This window comes from Sphaerodactylus townsendi, linkage group LG13, assembly GCF_021028975.2.
Source record: "Sphaerodactylus townsendi isolate TG3544 linkage group LG13, MPM_Stown_v2.3, whole genome shotgun sequence".
Taxonomy (NCBI): Eukaryota; Metazoa; Chordata; class Lepidosauria; order Squamata; family Sphaerodactylidae; genus Sphaerodactylus; species Sphaerodactylus townsendi.
Window position 1 is genome coordinate 28904954 of NC_059437.1, and position 10843 is coordinate 28915796.

Below are 10843 nucleotides of genomic sequence, written 5' to 3' on the forward strand. Positions count from 1 at the left end.
ATGTCAAAAAAGAGGGGCAAGCAGGGAGGGGGAGAAAAGATAGGAAATCAAACTAGCCTCCTGTTTATATTTCTTGGCACATTTATTCTTAAGATTGGGGGTGGGGGTGGGGGGTGGAAGGCCCATTAATAAAAAAAAACCTGTTCCCAGATAGGGATGCTACCGATATTCACAGCCTAACCATTTCAACTCTGATACCCCTGTTTCATTTTTGCTTCTCCCTTGTGCAAATTAAACTCATAAGTCCTTTCTGTTCTTATATTTCCCTGTGCCAGATTTTTCCTATTGAAACTGATAGAATTTTAATATTACTTTTGCATCACTGCCATAAAAGTCACAAAAAATCAGTTAAGCCAGCAACAAAAATGAATGAAAGGACAGTCAACATACAAAAGAAGAAAAAATGAAAGACACACATTTATACATCCCCGATTACAAAACATCCATCTTATAAGTGGCAAAATCAGTTAAAAATACAAATTTTGCCCTGTAAGATCTTTTTTTTTTCTTTTGGTGCTCCAGTGCTCTGGACTATGGGGAGCTGGCACTCCTTTTGGAAAGCAAAAGAGGTCTATTTGCCATTGTGAATTTAGGGTTAGCTTGCAAGAGTTGCTGCCCTTTCGGGACTTGAATGCATGTCCTTGTTATTGATGTTAGCGGGAAAAATTCTGTATGGTGTCTCTTACATGACTGTGCATTAACACAAAACTATAGTCACTGTCCTTTGGAAAGAAATTGACTTCATAAAACTCTCTTTCCTTTAGAGCTCTCTTTGGCTTAGGAAGGGAAATGACTCCCCAATTCATTCATGAAATGGAGCATGCAGAGGGCTACTTGCAGAAAGCAGGGAAGGCAAGCAGAGTTCACTGAACAAACTTTTGATTAAAGTTCAAAATAACCTTTGCAAGAAAAAAAAGGAAATAGTATTTCCTTGATTAATAAAAAACTGCTTTCAGATGTGTGAGAAACAAGGCAATATTCCTGGATATTGATATTTCCCCCTTCTAATTCCTTTGCAATTTCACTCCTCTCTTTGCTAACAGATAAAAATTCACCAGGGAAGGTAAACAGTTTTTGCTATGGCTAGCAGCTGCAAAGTCACCTGTAAAGAATTAGGTAGCAAGAAAAAGATTCCAGGTTCAGGAAGTACTTTGCAGTGAACTTAATTAGAGATTGCAACTAAAAACCCTTTTTAAAAGTTTTAAATCCTTTTAAAATGCTTCCAATACAAAATCACAAAGAACATGACAAATGTTTTGTAATTTATTTGCTGCTACAAATGAGCACACTCATTAATGTATGCAATTTATATTCTTCAATAAAATATTACATTAGTAGACTGAATGTGAGTTTTTGTGTTCTGAATCTATCGTATTTAAGAGAACTTTAGCAAAGAATTTAAAGGGCATATGGCCATAGGTGACTGCCATGTTTAAGCCAACCATTAATGAATGGCAAAACAAACTGCATTATTTCGTAGCACAGCAGAGACATATGGGAGTGTTCTTTTCAGTTCCTTATATGCCACAAAAGATGTTTGATCGAATGTAGGCTTCTGCCTATCTCTGAAACAGGTATGATCCATGCCAACAGAAGCATACTTACAGTAGCATACAAAAAATGTTTCTGCATTTAGCTTTGATGATTCACATCTCAAGCGAATAACATTTTTTCAAAACATTCCTTCAAAAAAACCACAAGTTGTAACCATTTTCGCAGTTGCATATATGAAATACCATGAAAAAACCATTAAAAATCCTCTATGTCTGTTGAAAATTTAAATGCCTTAAACTTTTGCCACTGAAACAATTCATTTCTCCTCCCATAATTTCTATCCCTCAGAAAGATTTTAATTACTAACCATTGCCAGAGTACCAGGGTACTAGCAGAAGCATTCAATTCACTTTCATTAAAATCTGTATTTTGTCCAACTTTTTTCCTCATCTTTAGAGAATCCTTTTAAATAGCTAATCGGTTATGATCCTCGAGTACATAAGAGAGACAGGGATATTGAGAAGCAATTGCATGCCCGATCAGACCTTTCAATACCAAGGTGCTGAAAGTTGAGACCAATATAGCGTGTTTTATTTGGGTGAGGCATGTACTGCAAACAGGACAGCATGCTCCACATTTCTGCTCTGTAACTCAAAACTGTATTGCATTTCAGAAACAGCCATGGGATCATTTCCAAGATTTTTTCCCACTGTCTACACTCCTCTTAAAGAAAGACAGCATGTGTAACCAGATATATTTACAGCCAGAATGGTTTTTTTAAAGGGGGTGTAAGTGTAGAGAGAGAGAATTCTTTAGACCTTGATCGTAAGCACATTTGTCAGTTGAGAATTTTGCAGCCGTTTGTGCTCATTACATGGAAATCTGGTCTATAGGTCTTACAGGACACTGTAACACTGTGATGTTATGAGGGCTATAGATGGCAAAACATAAAAAGAAAAGAAAAAGGGTCAGTCCAGCAGGAAGTTCTCCTGCACAGTCCTGGTTGAAATGAACAGGAGTACACTTGCACAACCTCCAGTCATTTAAGTGGAGTTTGTAGAAAAGGATTTCCCACTTGATAGTGGCCCAGAGCCACTTTAAGAAATACAAAATACAGAAGGTAGAAGAGTGCTAACTGTAAGTAGTGATGGCACTACGGTCCAACATGCAAACCAGTGTACAAGATATACAAAAGAGGGAGTCAGTGTTACAGAGAATGGAGATCGTCCAACCGCTTATTTGGAGTGGCTTGGGCGCAACTGGTACAAGGACATTTTAGTCTGATTTAACTCTTCAGGAAGGTGGCTTAATTTAATTTTAAAGTGCAATGTTTTTGGTTTGAAACAAAAGAAATATATCCCACTGTTCTCTGCCATGACCCTTCAGAATCAGATGTTTATAACTCTTATTGAGGGAACACTGAAGGTTCACCTACACAAATTCCTTTGAAGCAAATGGGATCATATTCTGACCACACTGAGGAAAAGTCCTCCTATACAGTTTGTGATGTGAACAGGTTTTGTGTGGGAGAAGTTTCAGTGGATCACATTCCGAGTGAGAGCTGCTGTTTGGCACAATAGCAGCACAAAGGAAATACAATAACCATCATGTTCCTGCACAACTCATGTTTAGTAGGAAAAATGAAGTTTTACAGTCGTTTTACAGAGGAAAACTTCTGTATTGGTTGCATCCTAAATTAGTAAATAAATATACACAATATGGGGGGGGGGGAGGTGTTGACCATTTCAGTAATAGAAAAAAAAGCATTCTGTGTTCATTACATTCCATACATTATCAGTTTTACATTTTTATTAAAATCACTGAACTATGGAAAACAAATCCAATGTTTCTGACAAGTTGGGTTGAGTCCTATATTAATCTACCGGTATACCCATCATAACGCCCATTAATTGCAAGTGGAGTTGTCTAGTTGTTAAGGAAATATAAAGTTTATCTGATCAAATACTGAAACCTCAGAAGCAAACGTAATATAACAGGAACATCTTAAAGGGATTTTTGTCACAATGAATTTCTCTTTCCTGTAACAAACACTGATGATTACAGAAACTTCTACTCCTCCACTGCTCTCCCTCCCCCAGGACACAAACATCTCTTTTTTAAAAAAGACTTCATATAGCAAAATTTCACCCTGGCAGTTTTTTGGAACGAAATGGCTTTGTATGTTCTATAAGTGATGAGTGTTATGTTTGGGAAGTAAATACTTGGTGGCCTTCTGGCACATTCTTTATTTCAAATTTTCCAGCAATTGGTTTCTCTGGTCTATGTTGTCAGTCCTCTTGTAACGAACCATGAACCCGGAAGTACTTGACATGAAAGCATTCATCGTATTTTCCTAGAATTCGTAATGATTAGATATTTCAGCTGAGATCCGTAATGATAATTAGAATTGATTTTAAAGGGCAACTCTACACTTATTCAGTAACTTTAGTTGATCTATATGTACACATTTGGTATTCTGCGTAAAGCTTAAGTCTATTTCTAAAGTACAGGTTAAAATATCTTCATACTAATTGCCATTGCCATTGCCAATGAACTGAGAAATATCTCAGTCTGAATATTTACTATATATGTATTATGATTTCATAAGCACCATGTAACAGTGTCTCTGAAAACAAAGTGGATAAATTTTCAACTCAGAATTTGTTTTAATATTTTGTAGTCTTAAAATACAGCTAAATTGACACAGATAAATTTCACCATTTTTTTCATTTTGAAAATAAATCAAAAAGCACTCAGCATAATCCTCACTAATCAATCTGTTCGATCATATAACAATTTAAGCTTTGAATTGGTTGGTAAATTGTATATGTTATGTTTGTTTCTGAAAGGTATTTATTTGAATAAGGAAACTGCCAGTTGTATTTTTTACTGCTAATGTAATGCAGCCCTGCATTTATAGCTCTGCATTTATAGCATAATAAGTAAGGATTTAATGGAAAATATGATTTAGGTTATGATGCAAAATTCCATAATATGGTGCTAAAGGGGAATGTCCTTACATATTTCTATTGTTAAACAGATTTCACTATTTAAATAGAGGTTCCATATTTTTAACAGATGTAAAGACCCTTTAGGTAATGAAAGTGCTTAAATTCTGTGTGCAAAGGGATGAATATGGCACTATTAACATAATTGCAAAAATGCACATTAAAAATGGTTTGATTGACACTCTCAAGAGCTAAAGCTCTCAAAAAAAGATTCAAATCTAATTGAACAAGCAGAACAAAATCATCCATCTGAATTCCACCAATAACCCAGAAACAGCTTTCATTGATAGATTTCCTTTTAATTCACACAAAGACAATGTCATAACAAAACCTATACATGATGCTACTTCACATGGAAGTAAGGCATAAAATGGGTGCTGTATTGTCTAATTCTTTTCTAGAAATAAATGCTTCCAACTCTGTTGCAACTATTCTGCAGAGAGCACAAATTAAACAATGACAACAACAATTTCCTTCTGCAATCAACACGTTTACCTTTCTGAATGGAGAATACTGCAGCTAAGAAAAAGGAAACGTCCTTTTGTGGATCATCCCACTTTGAAACGAGGTGCAGATATGGACCTTCACGCCTACATTTATATTGTAGTTAATTTAAGAAAGATTTTTTAAAAAAGTAGACTGGAAAGAGGAGGCAAAAAGTCACCAGGCCCCAAGCTCAAATGATTAGACTATACAACTGATAAAACTTTTTAAAGAGGTGCATTTAAAACACCAAACCATTCTGATATTCTTTTCCAGGGCAAATCAAGCTCAGACATTGCTTTTTTATAAACTGGTAACAACTTAATCAGATAACTTAATAATTCACTTACTTAAACATACAGCTGCTTTGTATCAAGGAGTTGACCTGTTCCTTCCCATCACCCCACCCCCCAATCCCCACCCCCACCCCAAAAAACCCCTTTGGAGGGTTGCTTTAACCTCTGGTGAATTCCCCCCCCCACACACACACACACATTTCTAGCAACAGCAAGAGAAAATGAGAAGTCAAGAAGAAGACAAAACTTTAATTCCCATTCTAATGGCTCAAAGTTATCTTTCTCCTTTTTTCAATACCCTGGTGCCCCCTTTTGGTCTACCCAGATCAAGACATTTTCTATTAAAATTAATAACCTACAGTAGTGTGAAGTCTTAATTTAGGCTCTTATTGACCCGTCTAGCCATTGTTCTCTAGCACTATTAGAAGCGATTGATCAACCATACATTAAAACAAAAGATCCATGTCTCAAGGTCAAAGGAAATTCTGCCTTCCCTGTTGAAACAGCAAAAGTTTCTTCTCTCTCTCTCCCCCACCCCCACCCATCCTAGAGATTATGGTAAATTACATTAAAAAAAACAAAATCACCAGTCTTTACCTTGGCTATAGTGAATTCAATAGGACAACTCTGATTCCTTGCTGTAAGATTCTATATTTATGTATAACAATGGATACCAAAAAAAAAAAGACACTAAATGGCTGAAATTGCTAGTTGTGACATCCAGGGTTTCCACTAGCCACTGAAAGGTTGCCAAGTGAGTCTTGATACTAATTTTTAAAGTCAAGGTTTGAGAGTGAAGGGGAGGAAGGAAGGGAGGGAGGGAGAGAGAGAGAGAGAGAGAGAGAGAGAAGCGGGGAAAAACCCTAAACTTGAAGCTCATTTCTTAAGAGCCGGTAATTATGTCCGAGTCGAAGAACAAGGTCTTTCCACGTTCAACACCACTGTGCAGAGAGACAGACTTATTTCCTGCCGGGATATTGAGTCCTGCTCTCTGAAGGGCCAATCATGTGTGAAGTACAGTATAGTTTTAGGCCAGACTGAAAGGAAAAGGGCCAGCTACTAGCTTAGAGCATGACAACTTTCATGGATTAGTTCAGACCCTATTCTGTTCCCTGAAAGGGTATCACAGCATGAAGAGAGTTTTCAATGGTTTACACTTTAATAGCGGAGTGGCTGACCGAAAGCTTCCTTTTGGTCTCTATAGAAACAGCCGAGCCAAAATTTGAGGCAAAGTGAAGATTCCTGAGCTTCAGTGGTGTATTTGCCGCCCATTCACAAAGAGATTCCCGGGGTGGGGGGGTGGGGGGAGGTGTTAGTTGTGGGGGAGAGGATGAGGGTAGAAAAGGCATTTCATTTTGTTTTCTTCAAGATCAACTAAAACATGCAAAACTGAACCAAATTTCATTTCCAAAACAAAAACAAAAAAACACCAAACTAACTCCAAGATGTTTTCCCAAAGTTCTAGTGAAAGGGAACTAAGTCTACACAGATCTCAATAGCAGAGATGGGGGTAGGAGAGGAAGGAGAGAATGGAATTAAATCAGGGAAAGAATGAGGTGTTTCCTAATTTAGTCATTCTTCCTCTGATCCAGCATCAAAGGAAGCCAAGTAGGAGCATCCTGCTCTAAACAAGTGTCCCGTTCAGCTTTTACCACCAACCACAGCTATATCTTGAGTTTCTGTACCAAAATTAGACAAGTTGCATTTTCCACATTTTTCCCTTACTCGGAACATGAGGAACATTTGTTACTAAAATCAAAACTTCCAGACATTTGACTATGAGGATCTTTTGCCGGACATTAGAACCCAACTCCATGCTTTATTTAACTCACCTGATCCAGAATTTAAACACAAGACCTTATATAGGTGGAATTTCTGGTTCTTAAACTTCTTCTGGGGCTGTCCCATATTACCAGTCCTATATTAATAGTTACCAAAGCCTACTAGGATAATGAGGATCCTTACTGCTTCAAAGAAGGCCTGGAACACATCCATTCAGGTAGGCCTCCCTCTCTTACAAGTTGCCAACTGTTGAAATAAAAAGCATCGGTGTTCAGATGACACAAGGGGCGGAGCCTGTTGTGTTAGACAGTAGAGGACAACAAGGCTCAGTGATAGAACTATGCATGCAGGAGGTCCCGTGTTCAAACTCTGGCATCTCTAGGTAGTTAGTGTTGAGAAAGATGTTTCTCTGACTGTGCCTCTGGAGAGTCCCTGCCAGTCTGAGGAAACAGACTGAACTAGAGGGACCAACAGTCTGCCTCAGCAGAAGGCAGTCTAATGTGCTCTTAGATCTGATGAGGGAGACAAGAGACAAAGCCCATAGCTATTGGCAGGTCTGGAAGTAGAATGTAGTGGGTTTTGTCAGGGAAACGAAGGCTGACCGGCATAGTGTGAAGATGCCCCAGGGGTTTTGTCCCCTGCCCTAGTCTCTCCTCATGGTGGTCCTGCCTGGGACCTTCAATCAGCCATTCCTACTGTAGAGCATCTCCACACTATGTTGGTCAGCCTTCCTTTCCTAAGGCTAAAGATTCTACTGGTAGCTTTCTCTTTACTCTCTCTCATAAGGCTGCACTGAAACTGAGATTGCCAGCTCTGGGTTGGGAAATTCTCTGAGGCCCTTTCCGCACGGGCCATGAACGGCGGCCTGGGGACGGCAAAAACGCTGTCCCCAGGCCGCCGTTCGCACAGGCGGTGCTGCTGAAACGCAGCAGCGCCAACCTGGCTCCCCTTCCCCTCCCTCAGGGCGGCGTCAGGCCACCCTCAAAAACACCCGTTTAAAAGGGTAGTTTTTGAGTAAACAGCGTGTTCCCGGCGGCGTGGTGCGAACAGCACCGCCGGGAACACGCTGTTTCCCCATCCCTCTCACACTTACCCCTGGAGGTTGGAGGGCAGCGTGGGCGGGGCTTAGGAGGCCAGCAGGGCGACGACAGAGACGAGGTAAGTGTGAGAGGGACGGGGAAGAGGCGGCTCCGTGTGGAGCCGCCTCTCCTGCGCCGGCCTCTGCTGGGGCCGCTTGCACGCTTGCGTGCAAACGGCCTCCACCCCAACGCCAGCAGAATTCTTGCCGGTGTGAGGGCGCATAGAGGCCCGTGCAGAAAGGGCCTGAGATTTTGAGGATGGAACCTGGGAAAAAGAGGGACCTGAGTGGGATATAATACCACAGAGTCCACCTTCCAAAGCCACCATTTTCTCCAGGGAAATTGATCTCTGTAACCTGGAGAGAAGTTGTAAATCTGTGAGATCTCCAGCAAACACCTTGATACTAGCAATGCTTACTGGAACATCTTTGTCCTGCTTCATCCTGTTTAGAATGACAAGATTCCTTGACGTAGGCCTCTTCCGCAAAAATCTCCTAAAACGTTTGTAAAGGTTTTCAATCCCCCCCCCCCCTTTTGTTCGCACTCACCCTCTCAAAATGATTCCTGGCAGCCATTACATGATTTCCCCCTTTAAAAAAAAACTGAGTTCTGTGATGCTTCAATGCTTCACAATCTCATGCTGCATTCTGTTCTCTTCCTATACTCAATGCTTCAAAAATGGGCTCCCCAAAAATAAAAGAATAAACAATAAAAATAAAACAACAAAGAAATGCTGTGAATAAGAAAATGGCCCCACGGAGCAAGTTCGGGGAAGCAGAGAAGTGTAGGGAACATAATAGATTGCACAGCAACTGAAGACATTTTCTAAATATTTTCAGACAGAGAATCGTTTTAAAAGGGGATTCATTTAAAACGATTTGAGGTAAACACAATGTGGAACTCTATGGAGGAAATGTTTTATTTCCTGCCTCAAAACATTTTAAATGAACTGTGCAGAAAAGCCTGTAACTTTGCCAATGGCAGATTTATAGGTCTCCACAGCAACAAGGCTGAATCCAAACCCTGGCTCAGCATTGAGTTTGCCGCTGGGAAGACTTTTTAGCACCACATTTCTTAAACTCCGTGATAGTACTGTTTTCCTCTTCTCTGTGGACCTCTATAATTCCTGCATAACTTGTGCAAACTGATGCTGGTGAATGCACCAAGACAAATACAACTCACCAGCTATGTATGACAAGCCATAAAGAGTTTGGTAACTGTTTCTTGTTATGGTTCTGTCTGGGAAGAATGAAGCAGAATGGTTTACTGATTCAAAAGAAATGTGTGGATTACAGAAAAGGTTTGTAAGTTAAAAGTTAACTGTCGTACTCTATGGCCAGGATCTAACAAGTTTATACTTGCCAACAGAACATAAAATGGACAGTATTATACTGCAAGGGCCTCAAGGGAATGAGATGATAGGGATAATATATATATATATTATAATGCAAGGGAATGAGACAGTATGGATTCTTTTTAGAGGCCATCATTTTTTACAAATTATTTATTAATTAATTGTTTTAGAATGTTGTAGTTTTAATTATAGTGTTAATGTTAATTGTTATATTTAAACGTTTTACTGTGTTTTCAACTTGTTCTAACCTGCCCTGAGCTCCCTGGGAAAGGGTGGGATAAAAATATGATAAATAAATAAATTGGGAATACATTGTACAATTCTGATCAGTCAAAAAAGATATCGCAGAGCTGGAAAAAGAGCAGAAGAAAGCAAGCAAGTTGATTAGAGGTTGGGGCACCTATGAAGTAGGGGGGGGGGTGACTAAGGCAGGGACACAGGCAGGAGCTGTCTGCCTGACCCCCAGACGGAGTGGGCAAAAAATTCTGCTGTCACCAAGCTAGCTGCCCGAGCCCTGGAGTGGAGTTCCCAGGGCCACTGGCAGGGAATGGGGGTAGAATTTCTGGATCCATGTTGGGAAACTCCCAGAGATTTAGAAATTGGGCCTGGGGAAGCCAGGGACTTCAGTGGGACACAATGTCAAGGGGCCCACCCTCCAAAGCAGCCATTTTCTCCAAAGGAATGGATCTCTGTGGTTGAGCTGTACTTCAGAAGAATCCACAGGTCCCACCTGGAGGCTGGCATCCCTAACCTGGAGGCATGAGCATCTACTGCTGCCGAGATGAATGCTCAAGCCCCATATAAAATAGGCATGAGTGGCCTTTGCTACAAGTTGCCTGCCCAAGGCCTGAATTGGGTGGTCATGGGCAGTGGGAGCCAACCCTTCTTCCAGAGGTGGGATCCAACAGGTTCTCACAGGTTCCTGAGAGTAGGTTACTAATTATTTGTGTGTGCCGAGAGGGGGTTACTAATTGATGATTTTGCCACGTGATTTTTGCCTTAGTTACAGCCCTCCTCTCAGCAGTAGCACGCAGAACTTGAAGCAGTCTAGCAGGAGGTGCACTGGCGTGCGTGGCAGCCTGCTCCTGCGTGCATTTGTTTCCCGCCCAAGGACCAGTGCAGCGGCTGCGTCCTTGCCACTGCCCTGCCCAGGAATGCCCCACCCCGTCGTGCCCCGCCCAGCCCCATTGGCGCTACGCCACAGTTTGAATCCCACCACCATGGGAACCTGTTACTAACATTTTTGGATCCCACCACGGCCTTCTTCTTCTCCACTTTGCCTTCAGGGGACCCCATTGTTAAGTGAATAGAAATAACTATTTCTTCCTTTTTACAATGCTGGAACTT

General features: G+C 40.7%; 1 long non-coding RNA gene across 3 annotated transcripts in view; it reads right to left on the reverse strand.

Annotated features, from left to right (window-relative positions):
- Positions 1–6260, reverse strand: part of LOC125442530 — an 80095-nt gene extending 73835 nt beyond the window's left edge. For all 3 annotated transcript variants that reach the window (XR_007246008.1, XR_007246006.1, XR_007246005.1), the window contains exon 1: positions 5879–6260. This is a non-coding gene — a long non-coding RNA (uncharacterized LOC125442530). The remainder of the gene's footprint in view (positions 1–5878) is intronic.
- Between the last annotated feature and the right edge of the window lie 4583 nt (positions 6261–10843).